Here is a 24,671-nt window from a genome sequence, read left to right as displayed (position 1 = left end):
CACATCTGTCAACATTATCCGGCACTAATCCAAATGTTTTGGCAAAATGTTTGACCTAGCCTTACCATCTGGTGTCATGAAATTCACAAGAATTTCACCATCCTCAACTGTTTGAACAACACAGCCAATGTACCATCTGTTTTCATACACAGCAGCGACATAATATCCAGGTGTATGATGAAAATATGAATTCAAATAAAAAATGGGATCCCTGAGGCAACCTCATATCACCATGAAGTATCTGTTACAGTCTCATGGAGACTTTGTGCAAGAGATGTCAAGAAAGAAGATGACACCTTTTTTACTTGAAAGTAGACAATTAGATAGGAATACTGTTGAAGGGTTTTGTCCATATACACCCGGGTTTGAGGGAAAAAAGCATTTAAAATTTAAAAATATGATCACATTGAATTTAATTAAACAATTTTGCTCATTGTTTCAATGCCAGTTTGGACTAGTGGTAACGCACTGCACTTTCATTTTGAAAGACCAGGGTTTGAGACTCCGAGAGAGTAAATTTTTTCCAGTCAGCCACCTCCATTTTTGTTATGTTCAATCTTCTTCAGATTAGTTGATTTCAGACGTTTTACATTATTTTACTTGACTGCTTCTTGAGAATAAGCCTTATATTGACACTGATATTGCTAAGATTCATCCAAGCATGAGTGGTAAAACTGTGTTACTGGCATCAAAATGAAGGGAACTTATTTTCAGAGCAAAAGATTTTAAACATGCGATCTTTGAAGAGTTGCCCAGGTCCCGTGTGGGAGAAAGATATAAAACCAGGGAGAATGAAAATTGACAAGCTTGAAATGATCGACAGATGGGTATACAATCGCTTTGTGGAAGGCAGGAACAGGAATGAACAGGTGATGATGCGGACTTTACAAGAATAGGCTACTTCAGGGTGATTTCAGCACACATCTCCAGGATTTGAATTCTAAGCCAGTGCTTCATGGGTTGCATCTTACAAGAAGAGACACTGAACCGTGCAATGCAAAAATACATGTCAACGAGCGAGCGTCTGCTGAAGAAATATTGCACACAGTATAGTAACACACTCATACACAACAGAGTATGATATTATGGCCTCAGGAAAGCTGCTTCCTAAAGTTTTTTGTGCATGTCATAATCTGGTGGTGATTTTGGAAAGACAGCCATTATAATTAAGATGCTAGATATCCCAAAAATATACAAGAGGGAATATCTTCCCATTCATGTAGTTCATTTCAATCTCTACTCCAACAATTTTTCCATGCACTTCAAATTCATTAAACAAAATAGATCTATAAAATTAAATACATCCCATTCCCTATGCCATGAAGCTATTTGCAAAAACCTTATCTGTACAAATAAAAAGCATTTTCAAAAAAGTTGACCGAAAAAATATATCATGAGAATCAAAATCATCACCTCATATTTTTAAGGCCTGTTTACACCACAAAATAACACATACAAGTTAATGTGTGAATGCATGAACAATGAATGCAAGAACCAAATCAGACAGGTTCTATTTTCTATTCATGCATTCACACAAGTTGGGTGTGTTACACAATGCATTCTTGTGTACATTTCTGGATTAATTTATTTAGACAATAATTAGCACAGGTGAATTCATGGAGTAAACAGACCTTTAACCATGAACCATAGTGCATCAAACCCTACCGATTCAAAAAGCAATACAGTGTTTAATATCCCCAGCCACAATTATGGTGATTCTTCCGTGCAACAAACATCTCAATACATAAAAAATAGTATTTCACAACAAAAACATCTCTTAATATTAGGATACCTATAGAAATGTACCCATTTTTACAGAGAAATTAATAAAAACCAAACTCTCAATAAATAAAGAACACACTTTTGTGTGCATGATTTTCATAGCACCAAAATCATGTACACAAAATATTATTATTGAAGAATTGTTTGAAATAACGGTTTATATAAACAAAGTAAAAACACATTTGACAAACAACTGGCAAAGATAATTTTAGCAAATAATATTGTTATCAAATCAATCGGATATGTTACAAATATAAAAAATGCAAACACTTAGTATTGTAACATTGCAACGAACAAGCACATGAAATAGCCAGGCATGTACAATAAATTTTCTTAACCTGTTCTAAACATTTAGATTGATTTGTTGAAATATTTCATTGGATATATCTTCGTGCATTTCAACTTCAAAATGGTAAATAAACTTCTTTAAGTCCGCAAGTACGGTTCTATAAATTATCTAAACTGTAAGTGCTGGAATTTAAAACCGAACAGGAGGTAAAAAGCAAAAGAAATACATCGAAAACATATTCCACAAAAATTTTCATGTTCATTGATTTCTTTTTTGAGTTGGTCATTCATGAATTCAAATGATTCACTTTTTCGGCTATGATTCAATTGTAAACACTTAGTTATACCAAAATAAAAAAAAACGACTTCACTCTTCACCATTGAGTAACCAGATGCGACTTAACTAATGCCTCGTCAGGATTAACTAATTCGGAAACACAATGTGGGACATTGGACTCTTTTCACTGTTCAGTCGATCATGCACAAGGGCCTTTAGTACCATCTTATGTTGTTCATTAACAAATTTAATACCCCATTAACTTTTGATGCCTAATCAAAGCGATTTTTAACAAACGTTGCACGTACCAGTTTGCTACAGTCATAAAGCATTATACTTACCCCGTCGTAGCAAGTGATTCATGAAATACTCAATTGAGTTACTTTTTAAAGTTACTGCTATAACCAGTTCAACCAACAAATACAAACATCTTGCTACATTTTTCATTCTCGTTGATATATACTTAAAACTACTAATACCGGGCTACACGGTACATAATCACGAACAAGTTAATATCTGTTTGCGAGAATGATTTAACATCTAATGGAAGTTACACGAGGCATCCAATGAAAAAAAATAAGCACTCACCCTGAAGTTATTTCTGGACCTATATTTTCTCAGTTCTGCGTCCGATTCATGACAAATATTTCTAAAATCGTAGAATTCGATGAGCTTTTTCAAGCACAGTGGACATAAAGTGGCAGGCAGGCCATCTCCCACAGCAACCTAAGAAAGGAATGAAAACATATGCAAGAGATTTCAGACGTACCAAGGAAAATATGTACTCATAGAACGGAATAAAACAAGAAGTAAGGAAATCGATAACATGTAACCCGCCACTTACTTTTAAGTCGACTAAATCAAATAAGGTATTCTCTACAGTTGTCTGGCTTGCTACAATTGAAGTGAATATGTTGTGAAAATAATCATTTTTCTTCATGCAAAGTCTGCACGGGGTACCTCGGAATTCCTGTATAGAGAATTCGAATAATTCCCAGTGGTAGCATTCATGTTGTCACAGTCTCTAAATCAGTTCACTCCTCAAACTAAGCATCCACACAGCACTCAGTGATTACTAAATTCCTAATAAATTACGATCATTTCCATGAAGTATAACAATGCAAAAACATGAGACTTATTAAGAAAAAGGGCGTGTTAGGCTCACATTTAAATATGACCTCAAAAAGAAATCACATCGCAGAAGAGTAATCAGCAAATACTTCAACAAATTTCATGTTTATTGACGTTCTACGATATAACAGACCAAGGTAGAAAGGTTTAGCTCAGATACCAGACTTTAGTTGCATTTCTGACCACTAGAGGATAACGTACGCAATAGGCCTACAATCGATAAATGAGGTATTTGCAACGATGAGATATATCTAATTGAGCTAAAATGCATTTTTTAAACATAAATGTTTTAAAACTCTTTAAATTCAGCGTTCAAGATGTTTTGTATCCTTTTTCATATTTAAAGACCGTAAATGAACTGTGACCGTGTGGAAGCTGAAGTCGGCCTTAAATTCAGTTTCTGGCCTAAGCATAGAATAATAATTAAACGTTAATTATAATACTACCAAAAGTTGAAAGAAAATTGACGAATATACATTAAATATCCCTTTATTTTTTCAAATGGAAAGAAATTTGTCTTGAAACGCGGATGCTTGGCCTGTTCTATAGGTGTGCTATCTGCGGATAAAATGATAACTAGATATCATCGATTCTAATCTGAGGGTCTGAGGCTTGATTGCATGTGCTTGTATTAACAAGTAAACGTTGCGGATCGATCTTTGTCGTGCATGTTGTGTTCGTAAGATTTACAATCATGTCCAAGGCCCTTATATACTGGTTACTAATCTTCGGCTCAATGTTGTTGCCTTGACTGACGCTCCCACCCCTCAAACCCCTCCAGAGAAACTCTGGCGCGCAGTGGCGCTACCACTAGGGGAAATATGGAACTAACTGCGGTCTCGGCGGCGGTTCGAAAGCAAATCGGGACGAGATGGAGTGATAAGAGTCGGATGTGGACGAATTATAGGAGGAATGATTAGATTCATTGAATAATTTCACCATGGAAATGCGCTATGGGCTGTAAATCACTAGTTCCTTAGTTTCGGCGGGTAAATAGGACCTAGTGAAGCCAAAGTAACAATAAATTTATCTGCATTAGGGTTTTACCTAACTCTCGGAATTTTCTGATTAAATGCTATGATCGAAGGCGGCGGCAGTTGGAAAAAAACATATAGGTACATTAAAAGGAATTTCTCCCGTTAACGGCCATTTTACACCGTGCACATAATTGCACAAACTGATGAATTTACTAAGGCGCTGTCAAAATAACATCGTGCAAAGCGATAAAGTGCTAGAACGAATACATGCAAGATGGTGAAATAGCCCCTATTCTAATTTCATTGAAATATCCGTGCAATTGCACGCCAGATGGAGATAGAATAAGATCTCATGATGGCCACTGCTAGTCTTCTTTACAGAGTGAGTCAACACTTCCAATGGTCATTTTAACAAAACACAACAAAGAGTCACTCTCTCGTCGCCTAGGGTCCGGTCTCCCAGATGCCAACGTATGGTGAGGATATGATTGATCAGTTCACCTTACGCATGCTTATATAGGGTTATGTTATGCAAGCAGTTACATAACATACAGGGTGAATTCTGAAAGTGATGCAATTGAATAACCCGTGCCACCCCAATTGGTTGGAGTGGGATCAAACTACTTGGAGAAGGAGGAATGGACTCTAATCATTGTTGCAAGACCAATCTGATCGCTTTCTAAGCTATGGAAGGACGTAAGTTATTATAAACCCCCCCCCCTTGGCCGACCTTGTCAAGGAAAAAAATGGAATCAACAGTCGAGCAAAGTTTAAGTTTTATGCTAAATATCTTTAGGAAACGAAATAAGTTGTGAGGCTTCTAGCGACTCTGTTCTGCCCTACTCACAAGTTTTGAGGGAGTTAAAAGCCTTTACAATAATAATAATATGCCTTTATTCAGGCGAGGTTGAGACTATGAAGTCCCCTCTTCCACCTATTGAAGGGCTCCTTCCCACAACATGCTACGAATCCACACCCTGGTTCCTGGCCAAACACCAGATTCGTATGCTGCCTCACCTGTAGTCCGGAGGTCACCCCATCAGATATTTTTGTGCAAGTTAGGATTAAGGCAGCCCTGAAATGAACCCATTCTTCATCCATAGAAGAGATACAAACAGCCATGAAAAAGACCTTACGAGAAGCCTCCAAAGAAACCTCCTTGGGCATGTACTCAGTCACAGCACAGTCGCTGGAAAAAATGTGCAGAGGCCTAAAGACAGTACTTAATCAATTTCTTATTACTCTAAATTAATGACACAATATCCAGATCACAAAGGAAATATAGTTAATTATTAACCTATGCTATTTAATGTCTCTTTAGAAGTGCACCCTATAACATTTATTGAATTAGAAATATAGAGCGGCTGTAAAATATACAAGACCATTTCAATGCACTACTCTCCAGTGTTGGGAAAAATCTGAGAGAGTAAAAAGTTCTCTAGGTATATACTAATAGGTACTCTTATCAATAGTATAATCACTAGGATTACCTCTATCAGGAAAAAAAACACCTTTTGAAGCTTACCAACATTTATTTCCGAGAAAAATTGATAAGCAAACATTTTCAGGTATACATTCTATCAAAAGGAAGTAAATTTCTACATCAATTCGTCAAACAACATCTCTCTATAATGTCATGAAACAGACAGCCATAAAAAGCATCAATTATTCTCCTGAAAATGGATTAAATAAAAGCTGACTGTAAGTTCTTCATTTGAATTCTAGTAGGAAACAGCCACCATAGGTCTTGAATATTGAAGTCCACTGATGAATCATCTTAAGGAACAGCCTTCAAGGAGTTTCACAGACATCATATTAGCTGATAGAACAAATAATAAAAAAGGATTAGTACAAGTATAAGGGCTAATAACAAAACCATGATAAGAAATTTAAAATAAAAAATGTCCAAAATTTAAGAAATTAGACCAAGGCATTTAAAACATATTAAGTCACAAAGAACACAAATATTAGTAATGTGAGTGAGAGTAAATTATTGTATAAACTGAATAAGAATAGGAAAAAAATAAATATTCAGGCTTACAATTAGATAATGATCAATAAAAAAAATTAGTTCACAAATTTGGCATTTAAAGTAATGATTTCTTAGTGATTTTATAAATAATTAAATAGTCATCCATGAATTCCTAAAAGTCAAAATGTAAAATTCATAGCATGAGCTAAAAAAATTGAGCCATCAGCAGTAAACACTATCCCACTGAAAGCGCGAGTTTTATTAGAACACATTTCCCAAAACTACATCACATCAAATTATTTTCACAAGTTCATGGTTCACTGGTTTCATATACCAGTTTATCATGTGGAAATATGAACAATAATGAGTCCTTCTCTAGACTGTGAGAATGGAATTGAGAAGCAGGATAGATGCAGGTGAAATGTATCTCATGATCCAATATATAATAGATTTGCCAGTGATCATTTTAAAAACCTGGAATTTGCTAGAGATGAGAACATGGCCCATAAGGACATTGCCCCATCTCAATTCAACTGCTGCAAGAAAAAATAAGTGCCTGTTACGTACGGGACAAGCTGAGTCAACCACTTGTTTGGCTCATGTTATGAAAAATGATATTTCAGCTCAATTAGAATTTTCATAATGCTGTGGTATTTTTTTTCATATAGCTTAAAAAGTATGCTTCAAGTACATATACTTAACATTATTAACAAATTTTTTTCAACTAAGTTACAATTTTTTCACCTTTTGTTACATACGGGACAAGGGTGTTACGTACGGGACATTGTACACTTCAGGCTAAAAGTTATTGAAAGCAGGCAGAGTTAACATGGTCAAAAACACATTTATCAGAAAAGGTTGTTAAGCCAATTACAATATAAGAAGATCGTATGTTTATAAGCATTATTTTCTTGATCAATTAACTTGTATTTGCTTAGCTTAATTATAATACAATTAAGGTATAAAAAAATTATACAGCTACTTTAATCTTGTTACCATGGTATTATTAAAAAAAAACAAGGAGAAAGATACCAGAGTTCATAATTTAAGATCTTTACGGTTAAATTTTCCATCGTCTTTTTTTGTTCAACACTATAGGAGGAGAAATAGCTTTAATCACCTCTGTCTCTCTATTGTATACAATACAATCGGGCAGCGTTGGCCATTTATAATGTTCTGGGGACTGGTGGGTACCATCAGGGGTACAGCTAGGAATTAAGGCTAGAGGAGGTTTTAGGGGCGACTAATAGTGGGGATGGGGGGTATGGAATACCTGCCAGGGCAAGCAGGAGGTACGGGGACCCTCCCCCAGAAATTTTTTAAGATAAATGGTTCAAAATGGGGAGTTTTACAGCTTTCTGAGGGATATTTTATTAATCCTTACACTTTTCTATAAGTAATATTAATCCAATTAACTAATTTAGATTTGGGGGTGATTATGCCCCAAAAACCTCCCCCCCCTCGCTGCGCCACTAGGTACCATGACTGTAACTTACAGTTGCTTCTGTGAGACAATTTCTGTGATTTTGCCTCAAAATAAATTGCCATTATATTGCACTAGAACCCACTGACCTCTGAATTCTGTCTTCACTTCAACAAACAGGTCTAAATTCAAGTTGATATCTTTAAAATGTTTCTCTCCTGAAAAACTTTCATTTGTATTGCATATCACGTGAAAGCTAAGGATATCTGGTGCTGCTTGAACATTGTCTCAATGCTTTACTTTGATGATGGTATCATTTATATAATCTTCTCCAGCATAATATGCCTTGAACAAACAAATATTGAACAACAATACAATAAAACTTGTCTTTGAACAAACTACTGAAGATTCTGATGCAAAATCCTTGGCAGATTGAATAGAGCATCATTTTCATCCTCACTACTCTTAACATTCAGTCAGTTCTCTAAAATTGCATTCAGGAGAACTGATGTGAGCTTGATTTTTTAGCTTAAGTTTGCCTGCTATTCACTGTCATTTTTTCCCTTTCATACTTTTTCTTTGTCGGTAATATTTTATCTCCGCTTTTTTCTTAATTAATTTATCCTCTTACTTCTTTTTAAGAACCCATCATGATCACTTGCATTTAGTTTACTTTGCATTTTCTTTACTCTAGCAACAGCAGTTGCCTAAGGTTTTTCCACCACCATTTAAATTCTGAAAAAGCATTAAATTTCTTATCTTCAAAGTTTCAGGCATTACTCAGTGGTGCTTATGTAAACTTACTTAAATAAAATTACTTCATGTAGTCCACATTGTTTATTTTCTGACCTTGATTCCCTCCTAGTAATCGGTCACAAAAATAACATGCTATAATCACTCACGCACTGAAACATGTATTACGTGTTGGCTAAAGGCGACTGTAAATTCTAGTATCACCAAACATCTAATCGAGAACAACTATCCCAGTGATTTCACATCTGAGATCTACCACACACTGAGACAAAAGAAATTAAGTCCCCACTTTTTGTCATGAAGAACTGGAGATTATTGAGGTGACAAAATCAAATGAAACGCAGGAATTAAACAGTCATGTTTTACCATTTCATTCACCTTACTTTTTCTAACCTTTTCTACCCGCCCTCTATGCACCTAAAATTTTACTTGTTCTTCTGTTTACTACAATGCATACTTTCAACCACAGCACCTACTCCTCTGCCACTTTGTCATTTCATGACATAAACTTAATACCTGGCCCTTCCATTAACTGATGCCAAACTCCCCAACCCTGAATGCCCAGAGCACAATTTTAAATTTAAATTACTGTAGGCCTAGACTTTTCTGGCCTAAATGTAAATAACGCTTCATTTTATGCTTTAGAATTAAATATTACCAAAATTTAGTAATTATATGACATAGTGAATTCATTTTTATGTATATTGCATATTATGTTGTGAAGTGTCCCGTACGTAACGTTACATACGGGACAGAAAGAAATTGAACATTAAGGTATGTTTAAATTTTATTATTTTTTCACAACATCATAATCATTTAGTTTGACACAAAACCAGTTTAGAAAATTGTATTTTGAGTAGCTGTTTGTCAAGAAACTTTGTGAAAAAATAAATTTATATATTTTATGTTACGTACGGGAAAAAGAAACAATCTACTTTTAAACAATGTATTTTACCATTATACTATCGCAAAATTAATATAATTTTGTGATAGAAACTCTTATACTGTACTATATTCTGATATTATAATTACCAAGACACATAAAAATAGCATTTAGTCAAGCATTGATATGGCAACACAACCTATTAAAATGGCAATTTTTGAACAGCTGATGAAGAGATGACTTTGAACCTAGGTTACCTACATATTTAAACATATTTGACTAAAATTCCTAGTAAATACTCATAATATAACCTTGTGAGAAGACAATCATGACACAATAAGTTAAATATAAAAAAATATTTTTATTTCCAAAAGTTACCTATTTTCATGGAATGGCCAATTAAAGGGGCAAGAATAGTACATATTTCCAAAAGTTCTCCAGGAGTGTAAGTCATGTCGTAGTTCACAAAGGTCATATGGAGGTTGTTAGTATGAAGAAAATTTTAAGAACCAAGGTTTGGAGGAAAAGTATGCAAAAAGATGTTGAACAGTGGTGTAGAACCTGCCATGAATGTCAGTTAGTGGCTAGGAGTGACCCACTAGAACCAATAGTACGATCTGAATTGCCATGTCAACCATTGTAAGTTTGTATTTCCTTGGCCCCTAACCATCAGGTGGCAATTTGTTGATAGTGTTAGATTTGCACAGTCCTTATTTGTCTAAAGGCTTGTTCGCACGGTATGGTTTGCTAAAATCTATTTCATCAGATAATGGACCACCATTTAAAGATGCAGGATTTCAGAGGTTTCTGAAAGATTTAAATATTATCCATCATTTTTCTACACCATATTGGCCCCGGGCAAATGGAGCGGTAGAATGCCAAAACAGGAACATTATGAAAAGATTAAGGATTGCTGGCGCATAAAAGATAAGTTGGATAGAGGAACTTCTGATATACCTATCCTCATATTGAGCCACTCCCCACTTGGTAACAGGTTGCCCACCAGCAGCGTTGTTTTTAGGATGCAAGATTTGGTAAAAAAATTCCTGATTTACAGTTATGTATGCAGGTGAACCTGATATTAGCTGTAATAATTAGAGACAGGGAGTTAATGTTGAAAGATGATGGTAAATTGTATGCTCATTTAAACTGTCTTGCAAAGCCTAGTCTTGTTGAACCAGGGGATGTGGTGTTAATGAAACAAGCTTGGGAAAACAAACTATCCACTCCCTTTAGACAAGATCCTGTGACCATTATAGAATCTAATGGAAATTCGGAGTTGATTTATGATAATCAAGGGAAACCTCATAGAAGGAATACTTCTCATGCTAAACCATATCTTCAGAGGGAACAAGAGAATGGGAATAAGGAAGAGAACTACAATGAGCTAACACCAAGGGAGGATATAGTACAGTTGAGGACCAAAAATACGGAATCCAGAAACCCAAAAAAAAACAGAAATCTAAAATGTTTAAAAATTCTTCTGCATAGGGTTTCGACTAAACACCTCGTGGCACCGGCCTCTGAGCCTTGTTCTGGGACGAGTAGGATGTTAGCACACTCTGTAAACATACACTAACAACCTGGGCACTTAGGGATCTCAAATATCAAGCACAAGAGCCTGAACACATTTATAAATTAATTAATTAACAAAACATACCATGAAGACCAGAAATCCAGAAACCCTTTTGTCCCAAGCTTTCCGGATTTGAGGTCCTCAACTGTAGATGGAGGAAAGAATTTGCAACCTAATCCTGTGATGGCAGGAAACAATTACAGGAAAACAGAAGACTCTCCAGGAGAGATGAGGTCAATGAGAGAATGTAATAAATCTAGTTCTTTGCAGTATTATAAAATGTAGATCACTGAATAACTAGTATTTATTTATTTATTATTTATTTACTGAACACTCAGTATTTAACATGCGCTGATTATTTAACATATGCCAAGCTTGTAAAAAGACTTTTGATTTATCTGGAATGAAGAATGTTATTTTGGTTTATAAGTGAATTGGTGTAGTAAGAGTCAGGATTTGCATTTGTTTTTGTTCAAGACTTTACGTTTATGTAAGGGTAAGAATGTCTCTTAAAGGAGAAAAGGGATGTTGAGTCCTAAGGTTTGCCACCATGCTCAGAAGTTGGGAATGAGAGTTCTGGTGTAAGAGTGATGAACAATAAAGATGGCGAGATGTAAGGTGTGCTTACACATCGTTGATACATACTCTAATAGGTGATTGATCACCCAAGCTTGGTAGTACATATACTAACTTTTATGTTATGCTTGATGGTCTAAACTACCTAAACCTCACACAGATGTTGGACATTGAAGTTGTAAAAATTATCCATAAAATAAAACTTGGGCTCATGTCACCTTACTTAAATTAATAAACAATAATAGTGATATTCATAAATATGAGAGCAAAATTTTCATATTACTTCTCTGAGTAAATCGGGACACAAATGTTCAAAAGAACAAGCTCAGATCAGACATCAATATACATTAACATATTTTCAAATTTACTCACATTGCTGGAAGGCAGCTGTATTTCTCTTGAGGACATACAGTATATTTGGATCTGAGGGTCTACATCATTCTTTGTATCTAAATGTTCGACTCCTCCAGACAGTATTATTAGGTTTCATCTCCCAAAATTACTTCACATTAAATTACATTCACAAAGTTTCATGCTTCACTGGTTTTATATATCAGTTAATCCTGGGGAAAAATAAAGAATAATTAGTTCTCAAAGCCACTTACAGATCCAACATCAATATGCATTCATGTATTTTCAAATAGTAGCACGGTTAGACAGAAATTGTTCATGAAACATGCAGGATGTGTAAGGCTTGTCAGCAACTGGCTAGTTAGTAGGCCATTTATGACTTGGCAGTGAAAGATGGCCAATTTCTCTTGATTATCCAGATAATTTGCACTGAACCGAATCGATAAATCTCAGCAATTGTAGAAGCAGATCAAATTGATAAACCTCGACATCCAATTATTTCCAGAAAATTTATTGCAAGGCATTTATTAAATAACTATTTCAATTTGTTAATTCACGCATCTGGTCTTTATAAGCTCCCGAGTAAAACAGTCATTGGTTCCGGTCATTGATTATAATTAATTGTAATTCCCAAAATATCTTATCATAGTAGAACGTAGAACACTTCGAAATGGCAGAGCAAAAATGAAGTTAATTACATTAAACGCAAAATCAACCAAAAGAAATTCTTGTGCGCGACATTGCGAGATACCTGTTACGCTTTATCTATGAATCCTACATAAAAAGTTAATGTTTGTCTGTGTCTGTCATACAAAAATCATCATATAAATGTGGTTTTTATCCGATCGAGCTAAAATAACGTAAAAGAATATTTATCGGTTGTTTAAATTGCAATGCATTTAGATTCTTCAAGACTATTAACCCTGCAAGGCACTAATATACGCTAAAAATAGAGGCCAAGATAGAGAAAAAATACACTTATTTGCGGTGTGTAGTAGGATACGATCGAGGAGTACTCCTCTCTGCTACCATGAACAAAACTTATGAACCTTGTGACGAAGAGAAATAAACAATAGCATTTTCACGCACAACGGCCAACTTCAATGCACAAAGAATTAGGCAAATTCTCTAACTCATCTCCGAACTGCTCAAAATCAAAGGGCTTCTCAGCTAGTAATGTATATAAACAAGAAACCCAAACCAAAACATCAGGTCCATTCCAGATAAAAAAACTTAAAAATAACTTTTCAAGAGTTTGATTCTACTTCCGATAGAGCAAAACAATGTTTAAAAAATATCAAATTTAAATGCGAATACTCACTGTGCCATGCGATGGACAGTAGGCGGCACACATTACTTACAAAATTAAAATTAACGTGTCCACCACATTCTGCCATCTTGGAATAAGGTCGGCTAAAAATGTTGAGCGGGATAGGTGTTTCATTTTCGACAAATGCTGTAATATGGGCACGCAGTTGAAACATTTGCATTGTTATTAAACTTAATTGCTAAGATTAGTGACACTTCGGGCCTTCACCGTTATCATAACTTAGGTACCATGCACAAGAAACAACTTATTCAAAAATGCAACATGTAAACATTCAGAGTACTTACCGCCGCCTTCCACAAATGGGAGTTTATAATGCCCAGTTTGGAATTTTATTTCTTCTTAGCATTATATACCACTTAAAACCACGCACAAAAAACGATCCCTTGTCGTAAGCCATGGTGTTCACAGGTAAGTAAACGGGATCCCACTACGAGCGAGGGCACGGAATTTGTTTCAAGTCACTACTCCTGAACCATCGCTGACTTTTCTGAGCTAATAGCACCACTTTCTAGCCACTACACTCAGTTTCGTACTGTCAAAAAATGAAACCTCCAGAAGGCCTCCTTACCACTGAAAAAATGGAAAAAACACCACAAGTCAGCGTTTCGCCTATACTCGCCATGTTAATTTTCCTACAACTAGAAACCCTGGGCACCCTCGCGCTGCCACTCGTTCAACAGAGGAACTATTTGGTGTCGGAAGATTGAGGCAACAGCGCCCCCTACCGGTTTCAATGAGAACCTCTTGGAAGATTAGTAACCAGTATATAAGGGCCATGATCATGTCATAAATTGTTGAAAATATTCTCAGCCCTTGCTATTGAGTCGTGAAATGTCTCTCAGGCGATTGTTGTTCGTTGTTGGCGTCGTTGGTCCTTTCGTTGAGCATAATAATCATAAGTATTTTCATTTTCAATCATCAAGGTACTGAATGTAGTTTCCTAGTGTGATTTTGAGATCTTTGTCAGTGTGTAGATGATGTTTTTGACGATGTACCTGATTTAAACAGTGAATGAGATTTTGAAGTGAAAACATGAGTCGCACCAGCGGGAATTTCACGGAATCTTCAGGAAGGAATTGCTGACTTAGTAGGAAAAATCATGATTATTATTACAACATATTCACTTCGGATGTAGCATGCAATAGTAACTGTGAAGGATGCCCTACATGATTTAGTCGGCTTACATGTGATTGGCACATTAAATGCTATCGATTTTCTTTACAATGATGCTTCCTTCATTTTGTTTTTTCCTAGATAATTACGAGATCTGTTGATGTATAACGATGCATGTGCCTTTATGATCAAAATCACTTTTGTAAATGCTTAGTTTATGTTCTGTTTTTAAGTTCATTTGTTGTTTGGTTTATTTGTGAGCATGTTTGTTTTTATTTTTATTTCTTTGTTTGAGACGATGCTATGGTGATAAAAGATAAATAATAAATTGTTAATGAGAGCCATCTTGAAGTGGGTGTAAATAAAGTGTATTGAGAATAAAACAGAGTGTCTAGTGATATATACATGAATATAATCGCTGTGATACGTTAATAATTTGTTTATTAATATCTCAGATAGCTGTAGGAGATGGCCTGCCCACTACCAGACCAGTGTGCTGGAAGAAACTTACGGAATGCAGTGTTTTCAAAAAGATTTTATCATCATCACACGCAGTTCTGACAGAAAGTTTGCCGAGTAGTTGCTGCAGGGTGAGTACTTTTCCTTTTTTCTTATTTGATGACTGACGTGGTGTAAGTATGGAAGAGTTAAGGGTGACACTCTTCGGTTTTTGTCGACAACAGGAGGAATCTTGAAAGATAAATTTTGCGGACTGAAATATTTGTTGTATAAAGTTGTGAGGATTAACTCTATATTGTAATAGATTAAATTCTTGGTGACACAATTGGAGAAATCTAATGTTGTAGTACTACCGGTGGCCATTAATTGGAATTCTAACAAAAAAGGCGCTTCGATTAACGGTCGAAAGATAATTTAGTATACCTTTTGGTAATCTACAATATTAGGGCACATGAAAGGTCCTCGTCCATGGTCTACGGAAAAAAATGTAACAAGTCCAAATTCTAATAAACGGTTTTTCCTTATCTTTGAGCACTTGGCAGGATGCTATTTATGTTGCAGTTGGTTTTTCAGTGCCAAAGACTGAAGACATTTCATCTTCTGGTAAAACTTAGTGTTTAATAGACAATGATATTTAGGAAAGTTTGGGATTCGAATTCACCCTTTATCAACTTAGCAAGGCAATGCACACACATGGCTCTTCCATACTCCATTTTTTTAAGAACAAAGAAACCTCTGACCTTATGCTGCTAAATAATGAAATGTGAGAGACCTTGAAAATAGTTTGTTGATCGGCTATCAATTTTAGTTCCAAGTGAATGTAAACAAATTATATTTATTTTTTCTGTGTAAGAAAAGTTTAGAGGGCAATGCATAATTGTTGCATGATTGGTTTTGCAAGTTTTAAGGATATGAATATCAGGGTTGTTTAAAAAAATAATTTCATTAAATAATTTAGTTTTGAGGTTTCTTTGAGGTTTTGTTTAAGGTTTGAGGTTTAAGGTTTCTTTTTGAGGTTTGAGACTTTGAGGTTTCTTTTTTCTTAAATAATGTTCTTGGTGCAACGGTAAAGGCCTGTTTACATGGTACTTACCTATACTAGTTAATGTCTTCATGTAGGAATGCATAAATGGACACGAAAATGCACAGTTTGACCACCCAAGTCGTATAAATGCATGAAGAAAAAATAGAACCTGTTGTAATATGGTTCATAAATGTGTACTTGTTCCATTCTGGTCTACTATAATCGCCCACACATTATCTTGTTCAAGTGTATGCATGGTGTGCACGGGCCAGAAAAGAATGGTGGTTATTTTTTTGCTCATGATTGCTGTGTTATTCTTTTTTTTCAGTTATAAGGGTTATTTGAAAAAAATCATGATGAATAAAATATTTTTAGCATAGAAGATTATTTTGTGTGTCGTTTTTGCAACTGTATTAAGTAGGTAATTAACGGTATTACTCCCACTCATCTCTATGGTTTGGTTGAAGAATAGTGGAAACTATGCCTTTGGTCATGAAAACTCTGAAATTTTCTATCCTGGGTATAGTGTATCACAACTGTTTAAAAAAAGGGTTGTTTACATGCAGGCATACTAAAATTGTAATGATAGAACTCACAATGCTGGTTTAAGTAAAATCTATGGCAATCTGGATAGTCGAAGTTGATGTAAATATAATAAACATGATTATGATGTCACAAATTAGCAATTTGCATACAAATGGAACTAGTACATGAAGGTATGTCGGATATATTTTGTTAATTTGGTAATAGAATTTTAATTTCATTTTTTAGAATTCAATATTGGACATTTTTTACTACGTAAAATAAGTTTTTGGTGCTTGACCACTTTTAATTTTTTATGCCCTTATCAATTCACATGCATACTAGAAAGTAGAAACTAAATTTCTGTAAGCCAGCAAGTATGTTTTTCATAATGATGTAAGCCCCAGAGATAATCTTTGAACACAAAGAAGACATCAAGAATGAAAGAAGTATATCGAAAGCATATGCTATGTCAATGGTTTCTATGGTAAGACTTGGGCTTAAATAAAATATATTAAGTGACATTGATAGTTTATAACTCTTTACTCAGAAATTCCTGATGTTCTGATTGAGTGCAGGAATAAAAAAATGTTCATTTTCATTCACTTAAATGTGACAATGACAACCTTCATCAACATTGCTGTTAAGAATATAATTACAATTAAATTAAGGGAATACAACCACATCTGCACGACCCCTAATACTCTAATCCATATGAATAATATATTTTTCTGTGGAAGGGCCTACTTTGAGGGCTCAAAGGTCGTTACGTTGCCTGAATACGAATCAAGTTTACCTGGTTTCTTCCTGCCAAATTAAATTTCATTTGGTTCAGTAGTTTTCAAGCCACTTAGCTACAGATGGACGATGCTCAATATTTATTTTAAAGTGTAGATAGAATATTTGGAAATCCTGTTTCATCAAGATTATGAGCATCTCTTCCTTTTTTACTTTGATGGAGGTGAGTTGCTTATCACAGGTACTTTCTCTGAAAGGAAATGAGGCGGCTGGTGACGAGTAGGATTTTTCTTCAGAGACGAGGGACTCCATGGGGGCTGTGAAGTGCCTTCATTCACATCTGCATTCAAAATGCGGTTGGAGGCACTTCACAGCTCACATGCTTTGTCCTTACAACTGTGACACACATTCCTGTACCGGACTGTAATCTACTGAGAGCCAATGTGTTGGTTAGTTTCTTTCTCATCTAATGTGAAACCTGAGATAAAAACCTCTAGATCCACTAAGTTCTTGGTGAAAGAAAGGAAGTGAGTTTGCCTAGTAGACATATTTCTGCGGGAAGTCACTGTCAAATGTGCGAACTTCAGCGGTATGACTTGTATGATATGAGGCAAAAAGCGTAACCGTAATTATTTTCATTTAAGTAACTCTTAGTTATAAATCACTAAAACACTGCTAATCTCCTAGGAGAAATGTCTTGTATCTAATGTAGTAGGCCAATGGTAAACAATCTCAATTCTATTTTCAAGGCAATAGTATTTGGTAAAACATGGCTGGAATGAAAGATTGTTTTGTAAATGTTCAAGCAAAATTCATGCTTTACATCAGCTAAAGTGCTAAGTCTAAACCTACGGTCACCTCTTAATTAGAATGGGAAAAGCAAAGGAGAACACAATCCAATGTATTAATGAAGTAAATGGTTCTACAAAAGATAATAATTACCTGGATTTTGTTATCACTCTGCATTAGCAACTTTGCTCTAAAATCTAAAATAGCCCCAGAAAAGTCATCTTGTGGTGCACAGGATATAAGTTGTATTGTTATGCATTAAAAACACCTCACTTAGCATGAAATGTGCTAGTATGACACTCTTTAGGAACATGTTTATAGTTAAATGAGGGGTACCTGAAATAGAAACAAAAATATTATGGGAGGAATTTTTTTATTTGCATGTTCTGATTTACTAACAAGAAGGCAAAAAATTAAAATGAGAAGACAGACTTAATTGTAAATGTTTCATTTTTTGCTATGAAATTTGAAGACTAATTCATAATGGAGTTTTTGAAATTCCTTTCATCTACAGCTCAAATCCACACTCAGATATTAGGGAGATTACTTTACTCGGTTGCAAATACTTTGGGTACTGTTTGTTAGAAAACTTGTATGTTTACTCAGTGTGGCCCGACGGTGTGCTTTCTATGGCGTGAAATGCAGCCAGTGCTACATTAAGGCAGCTTTCAGACGAAACAACTTTTCACCGGCCATCATTCACAGCATGATATGCTCAGTGGTACGAAATGTTGACAAGCTAAGTTCCAGTTTAGATTGACCAAATGCTTAAGTCTGCTCCTGAATCATTGAAATCAAGCCAAATGATTTAGCCTTAATTTTTGAACATTCTTTCTGTAGCAGGCATTGGGGTTTATATTTGGCCTCTCTGTTTATGCCTCAGCATGCCTGATGTTAAGGCTCCCGGATACATCGGCCACTTTCGAGTTTTGGATCTTTCCCCCCACCCCTCAAAAACTCGGCCTAGTGGCTAGCGAGCCTAGCCGACTAGCAATTGGCCTTGGACTCGAGGCAGGGAACATAGGGGGCAGTGTTTAGGGAAGGGAGGGGAGGCGATGTGATGGGGATGGGGTTTAGATGACTGAAATTTTGGGAACCTTCTCGCTCGGGTTTGCGACTGTTGAACAGCCGAGTGTCACCGTGCTCAGCCTCAGCGCCGCATGGAAGTAGACGAATCTGAAGGCGACACGGTGGTCTTCGAGATTGGGAAATGGATATTATTTACGGAAGTGTAGAGCACAGAGATTGGTGAGATTTCGTCTCCAAAAACCCGGAAGTATTCAAAAATTTTTTAATAATTGATTTGGTTACTAATTGAAGCAATCTCATGTAGTAGCGAGAAAATCCGGCAAGTAAGAATTGAAAGGTACAGTTTTATTATTCCTTGACATTTTTGAGAATATCGTTTGTTCTTCATGGTGTTTCAACCCGTCAAAATGTTTTAGAGATTTCGTTTTCAATGAAAAACGGAACTCCCGATACATAAAAATATTAATTTCTTAGTTTTTCCAATTTAAGTATTTCTGGAAGAAGGTAAAATGTTTTTAACTTCTTGTCCATGAGGTTTTCCCATAAAGCCTTGTCCATCTAATTTTTTTCTTAAATCCACGTGGAGTACAAAAGAAAAATATACAATGCGTTTATATATTATTTCGTATAATTCGTGGAGTATTCTGTTTCCCCTGGATTTCAAAGAAACTTTTGATCTTCGCTTCAGATAAATATTTCCTTATCGGATTTCACAGTAATCATCAAGTGTAGAATCTCGGGAGGAAATTTCTTCTTCCTGAAGGCTGCAACTGGACGAGGGATGACGAAGACGCATGCTATGGTAATTTAGGCACTTATAAAAATTTCATAAATATAATCCGTACAAAAATATGTGCCAAAATTTATATATAATTACTAAAGTAACCTACCGATTAAGGTAGGTTTGTAATGAGTATTTACTAAACATTCTGGCTGTACTTCCTCCTATCATTTCCTCTTCAATTCACTATGAAATTCCTTTCCATCAAATCTCTTATTTCCTTTCTATCTCTCACTTACCCAACATTCTTTCCTGTAACACAGTTTTCTCTCCTCCCTTACTATGTCCTACACTTCGTCGTTCTTCTTCGTCTACGTCCGCTTCACTTTCTCCGTTCTTGTCCACCTACTTTTATCTTGTGTCTCAATCGTAGCTCGTGACTCTTTACGAACCGCATAAATAATAAGTTGACCAATTTATTTTTATTTATCCGTGGAATCATCATTAAAAGCACATTTCAAATAAATTAGGATAAAGTAGGAATCCCATTTAGGTCTTGCCTGTAGGATACCTCAAGACAAATGACAATACGAATTGAAAAAATTAGTAAGCTGATACCAGATACGAAACATAATAAATGCTCGAAAAAATAGCAATTTTTGTTAAATCTCAGCCTGCCGTGCAAAAAAAATATATTGAGCATATCGCACGCATGAGCATAACGCACAATCAACAAATTAATTTATTTGGATTTTCTACAATAAGTTACCACTTAATTAATCTTTAAAAAATATGTTAAACTATTTGATCCTCTTATAATTTCTGACCATCAAGAAAACAATTTCGTCTTACATAGATAAATGAGCGTTTGAACGGAAAAATTACGCGTCGGCAAAATATAAATTTTTGTAGATCTTAAATTTAATGCATTGGTTTCAGCTTCTTCGTTAGGTTTATATCCTCTTATGGGGTAGAAAATTTTGAATACTTAGAAAAGGTTATGATGACGTAAAGGGAGAACTGTAAATCTACAAATATAGGGAAGGACGGTTCAAATTATATTTTATAGCAATCAATCTATTGCTTTTTGGAGAATCAGCAACCAATTGCTCGAACTTTAATACCCCTCCCCAGAAGGTTATCAAGTAGTTTAATTATGATTGTACTAACACATTATTAATTGTTTTAATAAATTTTGGGTAACATCATAGAGTAAGTATACATTCTTACTCTATGGTAACATTTACTTCGGAGGGAGTAAAGCGTTGCGTGGATAATTTTATATTTCCTGGAAATTTGGTAAACTTAATTATGACTTTAGTCTTCTTGTGAGTAATCCTCATGCCATATTCATCGCATCTCTTGTCTAATGCATCCACTATACTCTTCAGCCCTCTCGCTGACTGGCTAATCAACGCCTGATCGTCCGTGAACCTTACTGATTTTACATCATTCCTCCCACTTTTACTTCAGTTCCCACCTCATCCCACGCTTCTCTTGCCATCACCTCAGCATATACTCCAGAAAACAATGGAGATAGTGAACAGTCTTGCCTTACTACTCGGGCAAAGCTTGCCCTCCCAGTTTCTCCGTCCGCTACCTTCACTTGCGCAGTATTGGCCAAATGAAGATTACAAATGAGTCGCCTATCCCTCCAATTGACGCCTATTTTCTTGAGAATATCCATAATTTTGTCCAGTCCACTCTATGAAATACTTTTTCAAAATCCACGAATAAGGCAAACACAACCTGATTATAGCTTAGGTTCCTCTTCACGAGCGACCTCATAACCGCAATAGCATCTTTACTTACCGAAGAAAGATCTGAGGTTTTCCCGGCGTATGATGTTGTTGAAGTTTATTCGGGATTGCCACCGGATAAGGTTCTCCATCTCTGCCGACGTTTCGATGGCCGAGTCGTCCATCGTCATCAGGGCTTGATGACGATGGACGACCCGGCCATCGAAACGTCGGCAGAGATGGAGAACCTTATCCGGTGGCAATCCCGAATAAACTTCAACAACATCTTTACTTACCTTTTCTGAATACAAACTGATCTTCGCCCAAGTAATCGATAGTCCTTTTCTCTATTCTTCTCTTTAATATTCTCATTACCACTTTGCCTTATTTTCCATTGTCGCGAAATCAGGGAGACGAAGGTCTTATCAGGAAGAGCTCCCTTGATTTCCATGTCTTAGAAGCGGCCTCTTCCTTGGCTCAAGATTATGCCACACCACTGCTTCTTCTACATGTTTAATCTTTCCTGCCTGTTTCCGATGCCATGCAGATCCTCCTCTTTCCCCATCCATCTACTCTGAGCTTCGATTTGCTCAGTTAGCATTCTTTCATTTTTAGCATTAATTTTTGACATGGCTTGTCCTCTTTTGCCGCCAGATAGCGACTTCACCTTGACGTACAACGCGTCTACCTCTCGTTACTTCTGTATCTTTTCCATTTCCTCGCAGTGTCTCTCCTTGTTTTCCACCAATTCTTTCTCCCTTCTTAGTTTCTCACCGTAATAGATGATTATTTTTACTTAGAATTTTCCCTGTACTGTGTCTACGTTCTTCCACTTCCTTATCACCGCCATTTCTTTTTTAATTTCCTTCGTTATCCAAGTTTTCTTTGTCATACGAATCTCCAGAGGTTTCTAGTAATCTATCCTCACATTCCCATTAAAGTTTCAACGTTCTATTTCCTCACCTTTATTATTATACGAGTCTTTTGAATATTACGTTTCGTTTCGTTCACCTTAGGGAGAATGCGATATATTTTTCGCCATTCCTTTACATCTGTTTTACTATTATGTGGTCTTTCTGATGTATCTCCGTATCCCTTGGACTCTTCCTGGTGGACTTTTGCACTTTAGGATAATTGCACTAGGTCTTTGTGACGAATAACTTGTTTATCCTGCAATATATTTTTGATTTCTCTTCCCGCTCGTTTCGCGTTTCCTAACCCAAAATCTCCTATTTCCCAGCCCTTCCTCCCTCCCCGACTGAGGCGTTATACTTCCCCATCATTACATGGTTTTTTAAACCAGGCATTTCACTTATTATTACCTCGTCTACTTCTATCTCCATACGAATGATAGCGGACTTGTAGACTAGAACTGCTACTAAGTCGGTGGGTCGTTCCTCAAAATCTACAACCAGAATCCATACCACTTACCGGATTTATTAATGCCGTTGTCTTACTCAGCTTCCCAATTAATACTGAAGCTACTTTTGAAGTTAACTTTTCTCTCTACCATAACATATATCCACCACAATATTTATGTGGGATGGGAGGTGGCATAAATTCTACCAGCACCATATGGGCAATTTCTGCGTCAGATTTTGTTTTGTTGGTTTGCGGAGTATCTTCTAGATCTGTATTTGTAGCATCTCTGGAGTCACTGTTAATATTATCAATTTGTTCATTACCATATATTTCAATGATGCTCGCTGTGAGATATATAAAAATGCTGAGTTATCAGTGCCAGCAATAAAATAAGTTCTGTAAATTGCTTCCAGTTTATTCGGGGGTTAGGAGGAGGCAGGATTTCGTGGGAGAGTGGTATGGTAAATGTTATTGGACAGTGGTCCGAGGCAGCATTATCAATGGTGCTCGGCGCGATGGTGGTGGGAAGGTTTGCTGTTAGGACTAAGTCTAGGATGTCCGGAAGGTGTGGGAAAGGGGGGAAGTGAGTCGGTGAATCAGGAGCGGAAATTTGAATTGTGTGGGAAGCAGCTATTTTCTTCAGGAGCTTACCGTGCAGGTTGGTGGTACGGCAGCCCCAGACGGTATTTTTGCCATTGAGGTCTCCGCCCAGATGCAAGGATGTTGGGCAAGTTTTTCGATAGTTTTGATGTCACTGAAAAGATGCATAAAGTTGTTCATCTTATATACACCCCGTTTTCCGCCTTTTTTGTGGAGGTGTGCCTTGATTGGTCGCGATCTTTGAAGACCCGTTTCCTCGCGCTGGAGAGAGTGTAGCCGTCTTCAAGGTTGAAGTTCTTTGTTGTTGTGGCGATTTCAATTGCCTCCCTGATTATTCTCGGGTAGTAGCGGCCTTCTTTGTTCTTCATCGACACTTCAGTGGACCTGAGGAAACCAACTGGAACCTTGGAGAAATATCGTCCTAAAAATGGATAAACGCGGAAGAATACCCGGAAAAATCACCAGATATCACGAACAGTTCAAGATAAGCCCATAATAGCTACTCTGTTTTAGGACTTGCGTGATTTGAACTTGTATCGTCTCGGAGGAAGCGTCCAGTGCAACCATATATTGACATATTCCAATGACTTCTGTCCCAGATTAAAAAAATCTTCGGGCAGTTCCAATCCAAGGGAAATATAAGATTATTCCGATAAAAGAAATAAGCATTTGCCATAGTGATTTCATTCTAATTCCACCAGAGGTCCTTCACTCGATACCCATGAAAATGTAACATTATTTGAAACTAATGCCTATTTTTTCGGTTTATAAGGCTTAGTTGATAATGATGAAACTGCGAGCGACCTTGTAGTACAAACCTAGGGTCTAAGGATTGACGAGAGATGAATAGGACAGTGGGAAGATGAGAATCAAATTATCGTATTTTTATGCAGAAAAATATCAAAATATGCGGTGTTGCGTAGATTGCGATGACGCGAGTGCGGAATCCTTTCCTCATTCGTGCATCCTGTTACCTCTTTAAAAAATTATGGATCCCTGAATCAATTAAATAGTGTGCGATATGATATTCTGTTTAAGTTTAAAATAATGAGAGACACAAAACTAGTCCTAAAATATTTTATCTATTTTTAAGTTTCCAAAAAACGACACTCATTCCACAGAAAAATTAGACCATTACCCTGTATGTAGGAATTACGAATTCGAAAATGCTGCCATATCTTTTGCATTATAACTTACTCATCTAAGTTTCCGTCTCAATTGATCAAATAGACAAAAAAGAAGCCAAGAAAAATTCC

The 24,671-nt window shown here is 36.2% G+C and overlaps 1 protein-coding gene and 1 long non-coding RNA gene across 3 annotated transcripts in view; both read right to left on the bottom strand.

The window, feature by feature from the left end:
- The window catches only part of LOC124173172, a 246,228-nt gene that overhangs the window by 78,256 nt on the left and 143,301 nt on the right, over nt 1-24,671 (bottom strand). The gene's annotated exons all lie outside the window — the stretch shown is intronic.
- On the bottom strand, nt 5,447-12,621 carry LOC124173185. Its single transcript, XR_006868426.1, has 2 exons — nt 12,011-12,621; nt 5,447-6,274 (listed from the first exon to the last, which is right to left on the bottom strand). It is a non-coding gene; the product is annotated as an uncharacterized LOC124173185 (long non-coding RNA).

This window comes from Ischnura elegans (genome assembly GCF_921293095.1).
Source record: "Ischnura elegans chromosome 13 unlocalized genomic scaffold, ioIscEleg1.1 SUPER_13_unloc_4, whole genome shotgun sequence".
Classification (NCBI taxonomy): Eukaryota; Metazoa; Arthropoda; class Insecta; order Odonata; family Coenagrionidae; genus Ischnura; species Ischnura elegans.
This window is presented reverse-complemented; position numbering and strand designations above follow the sequence as displayed.